The sequence below is a fragment of the Doryrhamphus excisus genome, linkage group LG2, assembly GCF_037039965.1.
Source record: "Doryrhamphus excisus strain RoL-2023G ecotype Guam linkage group LG2, RoL_Dexc_Guam_v1.1, whole genome shotgun sequence".
NCBI lineage: Eukaryota > Metazoa > Chordata > Actinopteri > Syngnathiformes > Syngnathidae > Doryrhamphus > Doryrhamphus excisus.
The window spans coordinates 18,675,950-18,697,731 of record NC_136358.1 but is presented as its reverse complement, the minus strand read 5'-3'; the positions used below and the strand labels follow the sequence as shown (position 1 = coordinate 18,697,731).

Genomic DNA, 21,782 nt, shown 5'->3' with positions numbered 1-21,782 from the left:
GAAAGGCATATTTCTTAATATATTTCCTATTTCCTAAAGGTTTTGGCTCCAGAAACAGTCTCGTTCTGGCGTCTGGAGCCGGCTAGGGACGGGACACGCTTTCCAAAAGATCCAAATCGCCGTGATAAATGTACCAGGAAAGTGCAACAACCACAAGTACAGTTGTTTTGATGCTATCCCTTAGTTGAAGGAAAGTGGGGACTATATCCAACGAGTTGCAACTCGTCGAGCAACTCGTCTTAGGCGATAAGCGGTAGAAAATGAATGAATGTCATTTTTCACTGCCAAAATATTAATATTAACATTCAAACCCAGGTCTTCCTGAATCTCCTGACAACATGCTAACCACTCATCCACCCATCATTATTTCCATGATGAAGAATATGCATATATCTGGTTGCCTTCCTCCATTGGCTGCTATTTCTGCTCTCATGTCATGCTCACATTTGCATAATCTCATTTCTGGCATTCAGCAGTCAGAAAAGAAATGTGCGTAACTTCATTAAGCCACTTATTTATTCCCATAAATTTGCATTTGTATTTCATTTGCATCGTCCATTTTCAGCAGTGGAGCATCATTAATTCTTGATCAATAACCACTCCACTCATGGTTTGTGAGCCATAGTTGGTAATTGAGACCAGTTATACATGACAATGTCCTCCCCGACTAGTGGATGACGTCTTATGCATGTGTTCTTATTCAGTCCATCCCTGAGGCTCCATGAATGTACCACGATGGCTCCTGTTGCACCCTCGATTAGAGGCTCACGCACAAATGCATATAGCATTAAAAACACAATGTTAACTCCACGTGAATAACCCGGCCATCAGGGACGCATCATCAGTCGCCGCCAAAGAGCACACAAACACATCTCGTAATGCTCGGCGGGATGGCATTCGAGCTGCTCATCGCTGTGGAAACGGCAGGCTGGTCAGCTGGACTCTGCGGGGTAACAATGTTATCACTGCACCTAGGTCAGCCTAGGACAGAAACCCCCCCCAGGCTTCCCGTGTGCAGACTCCTCAGAGGACAGGAATGTGCACTTCACTGGCCATGTTAGATGGAATTTATGGAATGCAAGTGGATGGAGTTACATAACCTGACTAATCTTGTGTGCTACCTATGAAGACGTCTGATTGCTGGGGTGTGTTGTCGTTGTTCTTGTGCCACACACGACTTCTTCAGTGTGTTTCTGGTTTGCAGTCGTTGAAATTGAGCTGTGTAGAAACACCTAAGCTCTTTCTATTGTGGACGAATAGACACAAATGTCCACAGTTGTCCTTATAGTGCAAAAAAAAATATATATATATGTATATACAGTGAAGAAAATAAGTATTTGAACACCCTGCTATTTTGCTATTTCTCCCACTTAGAAATCATGGAGGGGTCTGAAATTTTCATCGTAGGTGCATGTCCACTGTGAGAGAGATAAACTAAAAAGAAAAATCCAGAAATCACAATGCATGATTTTTTAACAATTTATTTGTGTGATACAGCTGCAAATAAGTATTTGAACACCTGTGTATCATCTAGAATTCTGACCCTGAAAGACCTGTTAGTCTGCCCATTAGAAGTCCACCTGCACTCCATGTATCATCCTGAATCAGATGCACCTGTTTGAGGTCGTTAGCTGCATAAAGACACCTGTCCACCCCATACAATCAGTAAGACTTTAACTTGTAACATGGCGAAGACCAAAGAGCTGTCCAAAGACACCAGAGACAAAATTGTACACCTCCACAAGGCTGGAAAGGGCTACGGAGCAATTACCAAGCAGCTTGGTGAAAAAAGGTCCACTGTTGGAGCTATCATTAGAAAATGGAAGAAGCTAAACATGACGGTCAATCTCAATCGGAGTGGAGCCCCATGCAAGATATCACCTCGTGGGGTCTCAATGATTCTAAGAAAGGTGAGGAATCAGCCCAGAACTACACGACAGGACTTGGTCAATGACCTGAAAAGAGCTGGGACCACCGTTTCCAAGGTTACTGTAGGTAATACACTAAGACGTCATGATGTGAAATCATGCATGGCACGAAAGGTTCCCCTGCTTAAACCAGCACATGTCAAGGCCCGTCTTAAGTTTGCATATGACCATTTGGATGATACAGAGGAGTCATGGGAGAAAGTTTTATGGTCAGATGAGACCAAAATAGAACTTTTTGGTCATAATTCCAATAAGCGTGTTTGGAGGAAGAAGAATGAAGAGTACAATCCGAAGAACACCATCCCTACTGTGAAGCATGGGGGTGGTAGCATCATGCTTTGGGGGTGTTTTTCTGCACATGGGACAGGACGAGTGCACTGCATTAAAGAGAGGATGACTGGGGCCGTGTATTGTGAGATTTTGGGGAACAACCTCCTTCCCTCTGTCAGAGCATTGAAGATGGGTCGTGGCTGGGTCTTCCAACACGACAACGACCCGAAGCACACAGCCAGGAAAACCAAGGAGTGGCTCCGTAAGAAGCATATCAAGGTTCTAGCATGGCCCAGCCAGTCTCCAGACCTGAACCCAATCGAAAATCTTTGGAGGGAGCTCAAACTCCGTGTTTCTCAGCGACAGCCCAGAAACCTGACTGATCTAGAGAAGATCTGTGTGGAGGAGTGGGCCAAGATCCCTCCTGCAGTGTGTGCAAACCTGGTGTAAAACTACAGGAAACGTTTGACCTCTGTAATAGCAAACAAAGGCTACTGTACCAAATATTAACATTCATTTTCTCAGGTGTTCAAATACTTATTTGCAGCTGTATCACACAAATAAATTGTTAAAAAATCATGCATTGTGATTTCTGGATTTTTCTTTTTAGTTTATCTCTCTCACAGTGGACATGCACCTACGATGAAAATTTCAGACCCCTCCATGATTTCTAAGTGGGAGAAATAGCAAAATAGCAGGGTGTTCAAATACTTATTTTCTTCACTGTATATATATATATATATATATATATATACACACATATATATATATGCTTTGCTGTGATGAAACGCATTATTTTTATTTTAAACTCGTATTGGTACTTGTTTATTTCTTAGCTACCCTTTTTAGCTACCCTACGTTTTTAATACTTGTGTTTTTTTGTTTGTTTTTTTTGTTTTTTTCTTGTGAGTTTTCTTTTTTATTCTGTCTTCAGGCGAGAGGCGGGGTACACCCTGGACTGGTGGCCAGCCAGCCAATCACAGGGCACATATAGACAAACAACCATTCACACTCACATTCATACCTATGGACAATTTGGAGTCGCTAATTAACCTAGCATGTTTTTGGAATGTGGGAGGGAACCGGAGTACCCGGACAAAACACACGCATACACGGGGAGAACATGCAAACTCCACACAGAGATAGCCAAGGGTGGAATTGAACCCTGGTCTCCTAGCTGTGAGGTCTGCGTGCTAACCACTCGTCCACCATGCAGCCTCTTCATTATTATTATTATTATTATTATTATTATTACCCTTTAAGTATTAAGTTGCTGTGTGATGAGTTTAGCTTTTGTAAGATGACAGTCAGACTGTTATACTGAGTATTGACCTGCTATTTCCAGTGGGTTGACAAGCTCACGGTGAGTTCACTCATCACTGGTGATCGGCTCCTGTCAAAGAAAGAGCTGCCGTTTCCTCACTGATTCGTGAGCAGCTCAGTACAATATTTGAAAAATTATTAGTAGTTCTGAAGTAAAGGAGATGTCAACTCAAGAGATTAGAACATAGTCGCTGCTGTATACGCCGCAGGGTTCATGAAAGTTTAAGAGAAATATAAATATGACACTCTTTTTATAACTTTTCTGAGTTTGTGGTTATACTTTATATCATTATGAACTCCTGTGTGTGTGTGTGTGTGTGTGTGTGTGTGTGTGCCAAACTCAGAATGCAAATGCATGTGTCTCTCAGTTATTTATAAAGTGTTTTTGTGCTCAAGGGTACGTACAAGACTTCCCCCCTATCCTGTTTCATCCTTGTCCCCCCACCGCCCCGCGAGGATGCGTTACGACGACACACACGGCAAGACCAGGTGGGGCCGTGCATAGTTGTGAATGATGCTGCTGTTCATTAACAATGGGACCCCCCCCCCTTCCGGGCTTTGCTGTTGCATTGCCATGGTGTCCAACGGATGCAATGGACGCCCGCTGTTGTCCTCCAAAGCTGTCTTACATCCGAGACACGCACGCCAAGGCCAGAGTGTCAGCAAATGCCATTATTGCAACACAAGAGAGCATCCCTGTTATAGGTTGATATGATCAGTTAAGCCACATGCTGGCATGTCAGCCGTGTTAACCTCCTGGGAAAAAAAATAGGTCACTGTATTGAGATATTCACCAATCACATCGCACTGGATTACCACATGTAGCCAAAGCCCATGGGGATGTACTATTAGATATTGAAAATTAACTGGTGGATTTGGTTAGGGAGGAAAAAAAAAAACAAACATCTCCTCTTGTGTCTGAAGCAAGCAGTGTGTCACGCCGTCACATTTAATAGCGGTCAGGGGTGGGGGTTGTGGAGAAAATTTCACAGGCGGTCATTTGTCAAAACTGTGGCGAAAAATTACACGGATGAGCTCTCAAGCCCTTCAGGCTGAATAATGAATGGATTTCCTGCAAATGATGACTACAATAACACAAGCAGACAGGGAACCTTCAAGGAAAAGTTGACTTTTTGGTAGTGGTAATGGTAATGGTAACATGCATCAGATTACAATTGAATGCATCACATAATCAATTCACAGTTCCACATGTCCAAAAGGAGTAGGAAGAAGCAAAGCTTATTAAAAAAAGTACCATCTTTTACAATCAGTAACTGTTACATTTGTTCACTTCCTGCTTTCCTAGTATAGTTTTTTTTTTCATTGTATTAATTTTGATTTTATTAATTTTTATTTTTTATGTTTTATTAATTTGTATTAATTTTTATAAATGTTTATACATTTTTATAAATTTGTATAAATATATATAAATTTGTATAAATTTGTATTCATTTTTATAAATTTTTATTTTATTTTATTTATTTTTCTTGTCACATATGTTTTTTGTCATATTTAGTATGTTCTCTGTAGGCGGCATTATGAATTATCCTTACTGACTTTTTTTACAATACATTTAGCAAGTGAAGATTGCTTTTATAGTTATTAGCCCATATTTCCACACAATAAGTAAGAGTGTGGAGTGATTTTTGATTGAGAACAAATTTTGCGGGGCGGCACGGCGGTCTAGTGGTTAGTGTGCAGACCTCACAGCTAGGAGACCAGGGTTCAATTCCACCCTCGGGCATCTCTGTGTGGAGTTTGCATGGTCTCCCCGTGCATGCGTGGGTTTTCTCCGGTACTCCGGTTTCCTCCCACATTCCAAAAACATGCTAGGTTGATTGGCCACTCCAAATTGTCCATAGGTATGAATGTGAGTGTGAATGGTTGTTTGTCTATATGTGCCCTGTGATTGGCTGGTGATCAGTCCAGGATGTACCCCGCCTCTCGCCCGAAGACAGCTGGGATAGGCTCCAGCACCCCCCCGCGACCCTCGTGAGGAAAAAGCGGTAGAAAATGAATGAATTTTATTTTATTTTATTTTTTTATTTTTTATTTTATTCAACACTTTATGTTGTATATTTGTAATATGAAGTTTCCAGCTCATATTTTCATCTATTGTGATCCTCAGAAATTTATTTTCCTTCTCTTTTGGGGGGAATTTTCATCCATATTCTCTTTTCTGTATGTTCTAACGATATTAAAATGGGCTGCACCTATTTTGGTTCTAAAACCTTCTGAAAAAAACTCCAAAAAGCGCCAACAACGATGCATTTTCTACTGTTTATCTGTGGTTGGGTCACAGGGGCCAAATTCAAACATTGAGGGTTAACTCCTGTTCACTGTACTGTAAAAGCAAGCTTCTTGCTGATTTGATTCACGTTGTGCTATTGGCGCCTCCCAGCAATTTATTTGACCAGTAAGGAGTCATTTGTCAGTGTCGGTAATCAAAGATCCAATCAGAGAGACCTTGTCAGTGTCACGTCTGAACCACATGTTTCATCTTGCTTCATCCTCTGCCTGGACACCATCTTCCCCATACACATGTATGGTCTGTGTGAGATTAAAGTGGGATTAAGCGGCCAGTAGAATAGTTAGGTGGGTTATTAACATCATCAAGAGTGTGACCTTGCAATATGCAGATTGGACAATAGTTGATGGGCAACGTTGAATACTTCCATTTTAGGATTGCGAGTGCACGCTTCCTGCCTTGACTCATGGATTCACGCGCCACGCTCTCCCGAAGCCACACGGAATGTGTGAAATGGAGGTGTCAAATGGAAGTGAGATTTTTGCAGCATTATCAGTGCCACAATCCGACTCGGACATGTTGTTTTTTTTATTTCATTGTTCATCAGCAAGAAAGCCTGCAAAGAAATGGGGGGGGGGGGGGACATTGTGGGTATACCGTATAGACGAGTTTGCAGCATAATGTACCTCACTCCAGCATAAAGATGACTGACTTTCATTCGTTGTGATTGCTCAAATATTTGCTTGGGAAGTTGATTTCCAAAAGGTAAAAAAAAACAGGCTTCGCTACACGTCTAAAAATAAAATCCTACCAATTGTCAGTCAGGCAGGCCGGGGAGTTGCGTTCAACAGGCTAATGTAGCATGCTATTAAAATTTGAGTGTAATGTTAGCACTGTAGCTAACAGTAGCATTGCTAACAGTAAAACATGATTCATATTCTCGCGTGGTTATGATCCATTTTCTGGGTGATTTATCCCAGCGTCGTCCGTGTAATCATTCAAAGCCTTTTGGACTGTAACACCTCAAGGTTCTCACAACGTGCAGTGACATCATACTCCACTGTGGGACTCAATGCACTTCCTGCTGGGGAGGGGGGGTGTAATTGAATGACCCAGTGTCTTGCTTGTGTTGTAATAAACACACATATACAGTATTCTCACAGTCCATCAGGTGTGTGACTAAGCGTGTTGTTGTCAGCGTGACGGAGGATGAGAGTCGATAGTGCCCCCCCCAACACACACACACACACTGACCACACAGTGGTCTTCCTGCTCCCCATCTGTTGCCCACAAGTCAGCAGACAGTAGTGTCGCCTGTCAAAAGTGCTGCTCACTGATTGCTACTGGAAAAGTGGGGTGGCCCTCGTCGCTATTGAGTTTCAAACAACTGCCATGAATTGAGGCAGCTGTTTGGGGGGGTCACGGGGTGGGGGCACGGGGCTGTCTTTGTAGCAAGCTAACCGACTTTAAAGAGCTCATCATGGACAGCTAATAGTGTGTCAGCGGCTAAACGACATTTCTTCAAGCGTGTTTAATCTGAAGGAGACCAATTAGGACTAGAAACTGTACTTGTCTGGAAATACAATCGAGGGTGGAAGACTGTAAAACCAAAGGATACGGGGGCCGCTTTGATATTTTAGAGCTTGCTCACCAACTTGTGTAGATATGCTAACGGCTAAAGAGTTCTGCGGGCTAACCACTCAACCGCCGTGCAGCCCCTCCATTATTATTATTATTATTATTATTACCCTTTGAGTATTAAGTTGCTGTGTGATGAGTTTCGCTTTTGTAAGATGACACACTGAGTCATACTGTTATACTGAGTATTGACCTCCTGCTGTTTCCAGTGGGCTTTGATATTTTAGAGCTTGCTCACCAACTTGTGTAGATATGCTAACGGCTAAAGAGTTCTAGGTGACTCAGTGTATCATTACTTCATTACATTTGTGTTTCTATTTTTGCAATTATTGAAATTATATTCTTTTTGTCATAGTATCACAATGTTATGCTTGTACATTTTGCTTCTTCCTACTCCTTTTTGGGTATGTGGAATTGTGACCTCTAATATGTGACGTATAACCAGGGGTGTCACTAGGTTCTGAGCCCCCCTGAATGTAGTAGACATTAAAAAAAAATCAAAAAAAATCCAAAAAACAAATAAGGAACAAGAACCGGGATATAACTTTCCCACTTTTGGACAGATTTAGTAGAGATACTCAATTGTTTTAGGCCACCTTTAAATTTACAAAAAAATTAGCATTTAGCTGCTCAAGCTCTGCAACCATTCTGTCCAGTGGAGAGTGATCAATGATATAATAATCATTATTATATTATTAATTAGCCTATTATTATTACTATGATCATTATTCTTCTTCTGATTATTACGAGTAGTACTAGTGTAGTAGTAGTAGGCTAGATTTAGCCCGCTTATTGGCTTGCTTATTAGCCTGCTTTTGCCCTGTTATATGAAATTTGTCAGAGATTTTTTTTGTAAAAAATCAATTAAAAACAATGTAAAAATCAATACATATTATAACATTATTTTAATAATTTTTTTAGGGGGGATGAGGCCCCCCTAAAATAGGCCTAATGTCGCCACTGCGTATAATACAAAACACGATTTTAAAGTTTTACATGCAGAAAATAATTTCAAAATGCATGTAAATATGTAAGAATGATGAATAAAAGGGAAAAAAAAATATATATATATATATATATATTTCATTGAAGACGTGATTCTTGATGACAATGTGTCACCACCTTCCTGGTTTCCCATCACTTATTTCAAGCAATCTTGCTCAATTACCATGGCGACAATGCTAAATAAACACATGATCCTGCTTTGATGTAACTGCGGAAATTGTCCCATATTTCATCATTGAGTTTGTATTGACAAACGGTGATGCTAACTTGCTAAATTAGCATCAATGGCGTCACACTGGGACGCAAAACCAGAGTCTAACGTTTCTTTACCGTGTTGTACCAGCTTGTTTACACTCTCGTGTATAGATTTATTAGCACACCCCTGTGTTTGTTGGTGTCCAAGGTGGCGTCGTGTTCTCTCTGAGAGGCTCATTGGCTGACGACAAGAGGAGGAGGAGGTGGAAGGAAGAGGAGACCAGTGAGTCCAGTCTCCGTGTCCCACCGCATCCTCAAGTTACTCACCGGTCTCATGTATTATTGCTGGATCTAATCTATTATGGATGAGGCAGGTACAATGCCACATAACCCCCGGAACCGATGCTCCCATTGCACTCTCAAGCCGCTGGTGCCGCCTTGCCAGAAAAGCTCCACACCACCCTGGAGCTTCGCAGTCGTGTCTTTCTGGGCTGTGACCTACATAAACAAGGAGCGGGGACAATGTCTCGAGGAGGGAGAACTAATGGGCGATGAGACAAGTGGAAAATTGGAAGTGACTCAAGGGTTGGGTAAAAATATTAGGCAGTGGTGACGGCATTTATTACTCTACATGACAATAGAGCGCATTTACCCGAGAAAACAATGGCGGTGATTAGCATGAACTTCAACTGGCCTTCATGCAGCAACACCGAGCTCCAGATAGTAACAACTTGCAGACTCTTCCGAGGTACTCCCCTCGGTTCTTTTTGCCTTTTTTAGCAAGATGCTATACCGCTCTGGGGAATGTGTTCGGTCGCACACTCCCCTCCCACGTTTGACACTCTACTGTTTGACATTGGGAGGTAAACTGGAAAGATTGGCTTTCAGGCTGGATCACATCACCCAAGCATGGCCAATCTTTTCCAACCAGACCTTGAAAGTAGTTTAGATGACACCATCAAGGTTAAGACACGGGATTTCCGGGATAGATGGCCGTATTAAGAAAAGGTTTTTTTAAGTACCGCAGCACTGCAGCAACTCGGTTTGAGGGCGAGGTGTCCCGGGTTAGCTCACAGTTGCCATGACTTATTTGGACTCCGCTGGGTGGTTCTGGAACTGGGCTAGCTCAAAGTAGGGTAGCCGTTAACTAGGCTATGGACGATCATGTGCTCTGGCCTATGTGGACTGTCCCCCAACCCCCCAAAAGTGTTGTCTATTGAGCGCACCGGAATGTTCGTCGAGAGATATGCTAACATGAGATATTTAGTACACAGAACAACATTTTTTACAAACTTTTAATCAATAATAATGTAATGGTAATGGTTTTATTGCATTTGAACATGCATCAGATTACAATTGAATGCATCACATAATCAGTTCACAGTTCCACATGTCCAAAAGGAGTAGGAAGAAGCAAAGCTTATTAAATCCTACCCCTCCATCTGGTACTTTTACAATCAGTAACTGTTACATTTGTTCACTTCCTGCTTTCCTAATATAATCTTTATTTTTTTCATTATTTATTTATTTATTAATAAAATAGGGCAAAAGCAGGCTAATAAGTAAGTCAATAAGCAGGCTAATACTAGCCTCCTACTACTAGTAGCAGTAATAATCAGAAGAAGAATAATGATGATAGTAATAATACCATATTTTCCGGACTATAAGTTGCACTTTTTTTCATAGGTTGGCTACATGGTCGTGCAACTTTAAGGGGGGGGGGCAGTTGCACGATCTGTATTTGTTTGTCTTTGTGTGTGTGTATATGTGAGAGTAATTACTTTTATTGTTTTATGAGTTCTTATCTTGGCACATTCTTGCAGTATTAACATGAACATCTGCAGGGTCGCTGTCCAGGCACCTCCGGGGACACGGGGGTCGCTGGGGGTCTCGGATCAGGGTCACGGGAACGTTTCTTCTTCAGCACATTCAAACACTCTTTCTATTGTTTAAGCAAATGGATATAAGGGTGATAACTAACACTATGTTAATTCGATCTACATTTTAGATAGGGGGATGCTGGGGGTCTCGGAAATAGGCCACAGGAACATTCCTTTTTCAGCACATTGAAGCACTCTTTTTATTGTTTAAGCAAATTGATATAAGGGTGATAACTAACATTATATTTATTCTATCTACATTTTATTCTAACACAAATCCTATTGTTGAAGACTGGACAACCAAAGTAAGTCCATCCTTTTTTTTTTTCCGCAGCGAAGTGAGTTTTCCCCAGACAGACCAAAGGGGTAATTGCCCACACACACACACACACACAAACACACACACAGAGGTCATTACATTACCACTAAGCGTCTCTATAAGCATCTCTATAAAGCCATGCAGGCATATCTGACATATCCATCTGCTACAGTAGGATCACAGTGGATACCCCCTCCTCTCCCTGGCTCTAAATCGGGCTTAGGGGGTGTGTCAGTCTGTGGTAATGGTGACGGAACATAAATATCATAATGTGACTGTGTCCCATAGTCTTATATATATCCACAATGGACTTTTCAAGGTATTACCTAAAGGAGGCCAAGGTGTGTGTGTGTGTGTGTGTAGGAATCTTGAGCTCTGTTTTTTTCCACTAAGTAGCATACGCCCTGCCTCTCTTCCTCTCCATGCCCTTCTTGCCTCCCAGGGGAAAAGCCCCCATGCGAAAGGGAAGAAATGGGGTGTAAAGGGCGCCGAGTTCCCATTGGATCTGCCCCCTGACTTTGCCCCATCTGTGCCCGGTGTGCAGGCGAGGCCACATCTCTCCGGATCAAAACTCAATTTCATCTAACTAATTGAACACCTAAACGTTACAAAAACAGTTTTTAATTGCCGTGTGTTCTCTCCAATTTACCCAAAGTCACCTTTGCCACAGGCGAGCGTTCCTCTCTGGGCTCATTTTCTTCTGCCTGATATTTTTGGTCTGCTGTGGTTTTTGTTATTTTTTTCCCCTTTCACTCCATTTTCTTCATCTCGTCATCTAAACGCAGAATCTCAGGTGGTTTCTCAGCCTTTGCTGTAACTGAATCAAGTCTATTTATGTGCCCCAGATTCTGTGACATGTTGGATGCTCACTGGCCGGAATGAAGCCAGCTCCGCCTGTCTAGCAAATATGGAGGCTACTGATGGAAAACAGAACATGGAAAACATGTCCGAGATGGGTGCATGGATGGCTGGAACCAAAGCGCGCCGACACCCTTCTATGGAACCGCTACACATTTATTCTCTCACTCACAGATGCACTTATTAGGCTGGGTGGCTGGCTGGCTGGGTGGGTGGGTCACCGTTCCCTCACAGGTCCGGTTTGCACTGGAGGTGACTTATTATGCGTGAGTGGAAACTTGGCCCAGTGTTGTCGTTAACATGACGCTGGAGAAAATCTCATATTTAGCTTATTAGCACCCAAAACAGAACTGGATGATGTTTATTTTAATTGCAATTAATTGCAACAGCAGAAATGGGAAGACAAAGCTCACCACTAATCGGTGATAATGTAAAATGCACGCAACTATGTCGCATTCAAGGACCGTCTAACAAAGTGCAAAATCTCAATACTGCACAAATACAAGTGTTTTGAGGGCCGCATGGTGGTCGAGTGGTTAGCATGTTCGCCACACATTCAGGAGAGTCTTGGAGTCTCCGCATCTGTGCGTGTGTGGGTATTGTCCGGGTACTCCGGTTTGAGGATAAGCTGTATTTTTTTTGACTAAATATATATCTTCTCTAGCAGTTATCTGCCACTGTGTGCAGGAGTCCCCACTCAATGTCTGTTTATTTTAATTGCAATTAATTGCAACAGCAGAAATGGGAAGACAAAGCTCACCACTAATCGGTGATAATGTAAGATGCACGCAACTGTGGCGCATTCAAGGACCGTCTAACAAAGTGCAAAATCTCAATACTGCACAAATACAAGTTTTTTGAGGGCCGCATGGTGGTTGAGTGGTTAGCATGTTCACTACACATTCAGGAGAGTCTTGGAGTCTCCGCATCTGTGCGTGTGTGGGTATTGTCCGGGTACTCCGGTATTTTTTTTTACTAAATATATATGTTCTCTAGCAGTTATCTGCAACTGTGTGCAGGAGTCCCCACTCAATGTCCTTATTCTACTGCTCAAGCTTGACACAGTCACCCATACAAATGACCCCCACGACCCGGAAGTTGGGAATCATTATTTTGGACTGAATTCCTGAAGCTAATTAACTTTAAAGCTGTCATAGCGCCACCTATGGGTGAGGAGGTTTGGCCAAAAAATATATTACAACACTTGGTTTTATTTCACTGCTATTCCTAGGCCACGCGTCTTTGACAATAACTCCTTGTCTGTACGTTTTAATTTTCTCTCCCTCCCTTCCCTGCACAACTCCGGCCTTTGTCTCGTCGGACCGTGCAGCCCTCGCCGTGCGGCTGCCCTCGCGAGTGCCTGCAGTAAATTCCTGGGGCGGTTGGAAACACAAACATGCCCAGTTCACGATAAAACCAACAACACCTCCTCTGCCTTCCTTTCCTGCCGACCACCACCTCTTGCACACAAGCGAGGCTTTGTGCGACGGACTCACAAGGTCTCCCTTCAGATATTCACACACCTGTATTATTCATTCCTTCATTGGTCGGTATCTGCCAGCTGCTTTTACCATACTAATCGTTTAATTGGAGACAAAAAGTGATTACAGTCATTCCGGCAGACTAATAACACACTGGCCGAGAGAGGTTTGTTGCTGCAATTTGCGAGAGAGCCGCTGCACAGTGACTGATAGAGCCGCTGCTCGGCCAAAGTGATAAATAAAAATAAAAAGACCCAGCAGGTTTCTAAACTGAGGTGTTATTCACCCGCCCCTTTTGGAAACTCCTCACACATCATAAGTCTCTGTCAAAAGTATGCCACACTACTTTTTTCCCCCTTCAAAAGGAGGAAGCCTACAGCGACCCCCCCACCCCACACACACACACACACTTCAACTCTGAACATCCACCCGCCGCCAAAGTGCTGAGCAAGTGGAAAATGCGACAAGCAACAAAGTTGCGTAGAACGATCAGATGACCCAAAGGAAGCAATGTTCATGTGGCGCTTGAGTAAGAAGAAAAGTATCATTCTTTTTTCCACTCCCTTTGACCTAAAGAGAAACAACAACGCTGCACCGGTACGACACTTACACTTTCCCGTCACATTTTTAAAGATGTGTTTTCAGGACATTTGCTGGTGGACTTTTTCCATCCTCTGCAGGGATTTGAATTGCTCAATGTTCCATGTGTCGATCAGGGGCATCACTAGGTTCTGAGGACAAGGGAGGGGTTTAGCCCCCTGGAGATGCACAGGATATGAATGAATGTAGTAGACATGCAAAAAAAATCCCAAAAAACTAATAAGGAACAAGAACCGGGATATAACTTTCCCACTTTTGGACAGATTTAGTAAAGATACTCAATTCTGTTCTGCAACCATTCTGTCCAGTGGACAGTGATCAATTATATTGTAATCATGATTATATTATTAATTAGCCTATTGCCGTATTTTCTGGACTATAAGTCGCTACGGAGTATAAGTCGCACAAGGCCAAAAATGCATAATTGGGTAGAAAAAACATACATAAGTAGCACTGGAGTATAAGTCGCACAAGGCCAAAAATGCATAATTAGGTAGAAAAAAACATATGTAAGTCGCACTGGAGTATAACTTGCACAAGGCCAAAAATGCATAATTAGGTAGAAAAAAACATATGTAAGTCGCACTGGAGTATAAGTCGCACAATGCCAAAAATGCATAATTAGGTAGAAAAACATTCATAAGTAGCACTGGAGTATAATTCGCACAAGGCCAAAAATGCATAATTAGGTAGAAAAAAACATATGTAAGTAGCACTGGAGTATAAGTCGCACAAGGCCAAAAATGCATAATTAGGTAGAAAAAAACATACTACATAAGTTGCACTGGAATATAAGTCGCATTTTTTGCAGGTAATTTATTTTCCAAACTACTTGACCAAAACAGACATAGTAGTAGGAGGCTAGGATTAGCCTGCTTATTGACTTGCTTATTAGCCTGCTTTTGCCCTATTTTATGAAATTTGTCCGAGATTTTTTTTGTAAAAAAAAATCAATAATTTTTTTTTAATCAATAAAAAATATCAAATTATTTAGGGGGCTTAAGAACATTTAAAAAAAATGTAAATAGACCTAATGACGCCACTGGTGTAGATACCGTACCTATTTAAACGTGTGATAAGATCAATGATCACATCATTCTTACCGTAAGAGAATGGATGTGTCACTATGACAAAGTCTTCTGTGAGACATAAAATCCTCCTCATAGGAAAGAAACTCTTTTTTTACTGTGCTATAGCAAAGCTTTAGGGGGGTGGGGGGGGGGGGGCAGTGATTACAAAGGGACGTAGCATCCCTCAAGGAAACGCCTAAATCCATTCAGAAACAGCTTCCAACCGCTTGTCCTCATTAGGGTCTCAGGTGAGCTGGAGCCTATCCCAGCTGGGGGGGGGGGGGTAATTATAAGATGTAAAACTTAGGTAGCATTTAAGGGAAAAAAGTTTTAGCAGACATCTTCTCATTGTGTCTCATTGGTCTTGAACCTTTAATTATTAGTCAAGCTGGCTTGTCTCATAGCCCAGCAATTAAAGTCCTATGTTGGGACGAGAGCACACACACACACACACACAACCACCGCAGCTAATTTGGTTCATCCTGAAAACCACTTTTCCAAACACGGTTTGTTTTTTTCCATCCTTTTTTCAGGGGGACTTTTTTCGGGCGTTCCCCCGTCGCTCATGACGGCGGTGTGTGAATAATGACAACAAGTGACGAGGCACGAGGCGACACATTAGCATGCAGATGGACTAATGGCACTTGACATTTACTGTAGTTCACGAGATGCTCCAGAGCATATGGCGCGTTTCCACTCAGGACCCGAGTCGACAAACAAGACAACAGCTGCGGGCTAAATGACTGGGCTCCCTAATGTGAAAAGCGCAAAGATTTCCTTGCAAAATCTGATTTTTACAATTGATTTAGAGAGATAAATCAGAAAAATAAACACACAGCAGTGTGTGTCATAAATGTAAAGTGCAGATTTAATAGTATTGGTAACGTTCTGTTCAAAAAAGTGCACCTCATACTCTGGGTGATACTAGTACTTAGTACTTAGGTGATCTTTTTGCAATACTAGATATCAGACTAATGAATTCTAATACATCAAGTATGGAAGTGGCAGTGCACGAGGCAGGATTGGAACCGCACATAAAGAGCTTTAGCAAAGCATAAACCTTGCAATCCTACCTGCACTTGGTGTTTCACTTGGGATTGTTCAAATGTTTCTGATTCGGATTCCTGATTTTGATGCTGATTTTTTATTTTGATGAAGACTGACACTGACACGATGATCTCACGCAAAGGAAGGTTTACACCCAACATGATTAAACACGAGTGCTTCATCTTGGATGCGCACTTTTGACCTTCAAAATAAGGGCCATATCCTGTTTACTTTTCATTTATTCATTCACCGCTTATCCTCACGAGGGTCGCAGGGTGCTGGAGCCTATCCCAGCTGTCTTCTTGGGGCGAGAGGCAGGGTAAACCCTGGACTGGTGGCCAGCCAGCCAATCACAGGGCACATATAGACAAACAACCATTCACACTCACATTCATACCTATAGACAATTTGGAGTCGCCAATTAACCTAGCATGTTTTTGGAATGTGGGAGGAAACCGGAGTACCCGGAGAAAACCCACAAATGAGAACATGCAAACTCCACACAGAGATAGCCGAGGGTGGGATTGAACCCTGGTCTCCCAGCTGTGAGGTCTGCGTGCTAACCACTCGAACACTATGCAGCCCCTTCATTATTTTACCCTTTGAGTATTAAGTTGCTGTGTGATGAGAATGTGGGAGGAAACCGGAGTACCCGGAGAACATGCATACTCCACACAGAGGTGGGATTGAACTGGAGTCTCCTAGCTGTGGGGCCTGCGCGTCCACCACTTGTCCAACGTGCAGCCTGTTTACTTGTGTTAAAGGTTAAAGGTGTCATCAAAAATAGCTTACACCAACATTGATGCAGTAAACCAAGTATACTACTTTTTAAAAAATAACTTTTAACTTTTATGACCAAGGAATTGGACTCAGGAATGGAAACAATTAATTGAAATCGGAACCGTGTTTGTTTAAATGCAAACTCGTGATGCAGTTATTCTCCATTTGGTCCAAGTTACTTAAAATCTGTCAGATGGCTGAATATGACATTTATCAAAACATGTGATAGTCGTTTGCTTTTGTCATTTTTTTATGCATTTCTTGTCTTCGGGCTGACAAATCTAACTGACAGCGCTTGCACAAGCAAACGTGCAGAAATCCGAAGTCATTGTCCTCTTCATCCTGAGCTTCCTCTTTTTCTTTTCTTTTCTTTGTCTCCATCTGACTCAGACGTTCCCAAAAAAATGTGTCAAAACGTTCAAACTTTGCATCAGCGCTTTGAACCGGCCCCGCCTCCTTGTTTACAGAACTGCAGTGTGGCGAAAGCACTGGTGCACGCTGAGGCGTTAATGATAAGTCCCATTATGTATTAAACACCGAGACTTGACCCCCAGCGGGCCTTGTTCTCTGTTTATCATCTACCACGGCTAATGATGGTTTTTAACCTGCTGATCATCATGTAAAACATGCCTTTGTTTGTTCTCAACCTGAGATATGGTAAAAAGGTGCCTTTGTGCCAAATATTAAAAAAAAGGCAATGCTCTGTTTGTATTGTTGTGTAAGTGTGCTACATGTTAGTAGCACTGCTGGAATAAATGCGGAGTGAGACTCCTCAGTCACAAAGAGACAGGCATTAAAGGCGAAGAAGAAAAAAAACGCTACGTCATGGAAAGAATGACGTCAGGTTTGATCAGGGGCAAGGGGGACGAGCCGAGAGACTAGCTTAGGTGGAGTCAGAGCTGACTTGTCAAAAACCAACGGAGGCGACGGTGACTTGATTCTCGCACGCTACATCACACGATGCTGCGAACTCCTGAATAATCCCGTTATTATAAAGCGACGTGGGAGTACAAGGAGGCTGGGGGTGGTGGTCGTCATGACGTAACCGTTTCCATAGGCGACTCTTATGCAGGTTGAGCCAATGGGAATCCACACCAGAATCTTAGCTCCTCCTCTCCTTGACGCGCACCACAAGTCCCTGGTGGAGTTGTGGAAAAAGGGAACACGGAGGAGCAAGATAAGATGGCTCTGTGCACTTCCGCTTTTGCCTTCAGTCATCTGACACAAACGTGAGCAAGTTATACCACGGGAGTAAGTTCGTCGTCATTATATCCCGACAATTCAATACAATCGTCGCATTCTCTTCATACGTTGCCTTTTGTAATAGACGGATGCAAATAATCATATGTGAGCGTTAACTTATTAACACAATGCTCGTACTTTGTCCATTAGCCAATTTAAAATGCTCGAGAGAAATGTGTTTTCGAGCATTCATGTCAAGGAGGGGAACTATCTTGACTGCTTGCGACACTTTGTACTCTTTGGTCGTGGTTGAGACGTCACAGTGGGCGGGGCTTCTACCTCAGTCCAGTGGAGCGAGCCTCGGAGTCTGTGAGACTGAGGGGGAGTGAGAAAGGGCGAGAGGCACTCAGGGTGCGCTTCAGAGAAAAGGAGTAAGTATTTTCTCTTGGTCCTACCTTCCATTAATGCTTTAAAATTGCCTCACGACAACGTCTTCCTGGGTTTACTTCCATCGCCTTGGAGAGGACGCTTCTGCTGACAAAGTCTCCCATTTTGCGGTCAGTGTTTCAGACGAGACGCGGTTATCAAGCAGCGGTTGGTCGGTTAGCTCGGTTAGCTTCACGTCAAGCTAGTGCGGCTAACCCTCTATCCGGTGGTATGGACACTGACATTGGGCAGGCTCGTCTTCCAGCCCGGGGTGGCTTATCAGCCGGGATGCTGCAAAATCTCCGGTGCACCTTCCTGGTTTACTTTCCCTTCTTCTCCGCCCCTGGTTAAGTTTCCCCAAGCTGTCAATCTGTGTGTTGCAGCGCTTGTGTGTTCTTTACAATCAGCATATGCTAACGCCTGCGAGCTACTCGGCTAGCAATGTGAGCTAGCGTGGCTCGCAGTGGGCTTTTGAAACTGTTCTCTTGTAAGATTTCATTGATGATGTTGACTATTTATTGGCGATAAATCAGACAGAATATTATGCATAAATTAGGCTTATTTTGCATTCCGCGCGAGGCGTTATTCCAAATCGATCACCTGAACGAATAACCCTTGATCTCTAACTTGTGATCCACGGAGCTCCTCCACGGAGCACCGCGTTCGGTCCAAGCCAAGTCAGGCCAAGTTACCCGACCACCTCAAGTTTCAACCCGAGTGTGACTCTTGCAACCCCCCGGTCTTTGATTTTTTTTAAACAAGCACTTAAACGCCGAACGACTGTTCCATAGGTCCAAAAAATGTCCCCTCATTAGGCATGTTAGTCTTTTTTCCCATGACCTTGATGGATGCTGGAACGCTTTTTGCATTCCTTCACGTCACCTGCAAGCTCCACGGTCTGTGCGGTTCTTGCAGCCGCTGAGCCCCTTTTTGGTGTCGAGATGAAGGGATCACTGCTTATCCAATTAAACGATGCGGTGCTTGCCGCCGCAGGGACACACACCATACGCTGCCTTGCAGCCATTTGCAATTGCAATGTTTATTTCTAATTACATTACACATAAACACAATGAGGCTCATTGGCCTGCATTAAGGGGATGTCACTGTAACATGTTCTAGTTATCTGGAGGCATGATGTAATGTGATGACAGCTAAGCACTTCCCTAATCAACCATTGTATCCATAAAGGTGAATGATCAATGTAGCTTTAGAACCAGAATGACTTAAGTATTACAAAAATGAGGTTGTCGCTTTAAAGGGATGAAAATGAAGTAAATTAAGAGGGAATACAGAAAAAAACGTGGAGAAAATGTGTATGACTGTATTAGGGGAATAAAGTAGTTATTTTCCAAGGATAGGCTTGTATCATTACAAGGGATACATTAATTAAATATGTAATTAAGGGAATTAAGGTTTGATTATGAGAAAACACCATTTTATGATAATCAATGATCAAGCTGCTGAGTCTAGATGAGGACTGTTGAGGATGAAGTTTGTTTACTTTCAAGTCTGCATCAGCAGCATAATAAGTATGTTTCATATATGATTGTTATTATCGTCATCGTGTCCCTAAGAATCCTTTCTTGCGGTCTCTGTCAGCCTAAAGAGCCACATAGAGCACGTTTAATGATTTATGTAAACCAACAGTAACACATTGTGTTGCTCCGCCTGAGGCCTTTGGACTCGGGCTGCTGCAGTCGCTCAAGATTGATAGCTCTCATCTTCCTGGCTGCAGACTATTGACAGCATGGACGCCGGTTGCCTGTCCGGGAAAACAAAGGATATGAGTCAGTGGTTGTTGCAACTTGTTTTGGAAAGCGGTTCTATGGCACAGCGGCGTATCGTTTGACATTCGTTGGCTGCGCGGGCACATTTGGATCGCCTTCCCCCCGACCCCTGCTTACATTTGTAATCCAGACTTGTTACATTTTGTACAGGGCATCAGCAACGGGCGGCCGCGCACTTCTGCTAATTTAGCCTTTGCATGAAATACTCTGTCCTCTTGACGGCAAAAGGAGAGCAATCAGTCGGTTGAAAGCTTCACGTCAAATGCTTCCACGGTGGTGCAGTCCCACTTACAGCTGCATCGTGCGCTCTGGAGACACTCACGAGCAGCTCCGGGCTCCAAAAATAACATTTAGTGTTGTCAATATGCACTTTTTTTTTTATTGCTGTAGCACATCTAGTTGACGAGTTACTGATGAAAGCTTGTATGTCACAAACGTGAGTGACATGTTCTGTGTAGACCCACATTGAAAGACACAATGCGGGCTTTTAGTGTTTATGGTACATTTTTGCTCGTACATTACGAGGTAGGGGTTATATGAAAATGTTACTCCCCCTAGGCACCAGCTACATCGCAGCGTATGGTGGAACTCCCCGAAAATCTGCAAAATAATGGCACCTCAGTCTCAGTGTCCACTAGGGTCACTGTCATGTGATCATGCCTCGCCAGTTATACAGTCAAACTTTTATTTTTTTTTCCCGCTCCAGTTTTTGCATCAGTTTTGGTACCATATTATTCATTATATCCATTGGCACACTACTACTACTCGCTTTTATTGAGTGTGGCTGCTAAATTAGCGTCTGATTTCAGTCATGGGTGATCGGTATCAAAAATCAGCATGCATTAAAATGGTCATCACAGGACATCACTGCCACAGGAACCACTTTAAAGACACTTATATTACGCAGTACCGCGTGTGATTGACTCATACTTGACGCTTCAGCCATCTTTCTAGGTCTGTCATCATTCCCTTGCGCTCCCCCCCCCCTCCTCTCACGTGTCGGTCAGTTGTGTCACAATGAAGGCACCCACCCGCACTTTACACAGCGACCCCATTGTACAATGGCCCGGGGACGACTGGGTCAGACAGCGAATGGCATGGCACGGACCGGCCCTTGGGGGCAGCGGCCCTAGAACAGCGCATCATAAAGAACAAAGGGCAGGTCCGGGCTTCAAAGGCCGCGCTGATGAAAGATGCCCGCCAACGTCTGCAGCTGCTGCATAACATTGTCGGCGGTGTAACATTTTCACACTTAATGAGTACACGTACAGTACTCGCCTTCCAGCCAATTCGGTCATATTCATACGGCCTTGAAAGGTTGTACAAGGTCTGAAATGGTATGAATCATAACTCATATTGCAGTATATTCAGGTTGAATATCGATATACAATAATCTTGATATTTTTTTCCACAAAATTCAAAGCCAAAATATGCGTGCAGTTTTAATAAATTGTAAAAAATCTTATAGAAAAACAGCCACTGAAATATAACAGTATATTTTCTTTTGAAGTAAGTATAGAAAAAGGTCAATGAGGTTCAATCTTTAGTGCCAAGCTGGTGAGGCCGAAACGGGGGGGGGGGGCATGTTGAATGGGCGGGCAGCACATGGTCTCCATACACTGACCAGGCTGCCCTGCCCCGGGCCGCTACCATTGTCTCTGGAGACAGAAGGATGCCTACACACAATTATGATGCGTGGTATTAGCCAGGGGTGCCATGGGGGGGGGGGGTTAGGATAACAATAT

The 21,782-nt window shown here is 43.1% G+C and overlaps 1 protein-coding gene and 1 long non-coding RNA gene across 4 annotated transcripts in view; both read left to right on the top strand.

Moving 5' to 3' along the window:
* Window positions 1–3,839: 3,839 nt before the first annotated feature.
* Window positions 3,840–12,237, top strand: LOC144894479 (uncharacterized). The gene is made up of 3 exons (XR_013625095.1): window positions 3,840–4,010; window positions 10,822–10,853; window positions 11,652–12,237. It is a non-coding gene; the product is annotated as an uncharacterized LOC144894479 (long non-coding RNA).
* A 5,937-nt stretch (window positions 12,238–18,174) lies between these two features.
* Window positions 18,175–21,782, top strand: part of atp2b1a (ATPase plasma membrane Ca2+ transporting 1a) — a 30,926-nt gene continuing 27,318 nt past the window's right edge. For all 3 annotated transcript variants that reach the window (XM_058076741.2, XM_058076738.2, XM_058076742.2), the window contains exon 1: window positions 18,175–18,255. The gene's annotated coding sequence lies outside the window, so the exon portion shown is untranslated. The remainder of the gene's footprint in view (window positions 18,256–21,782) is intronic.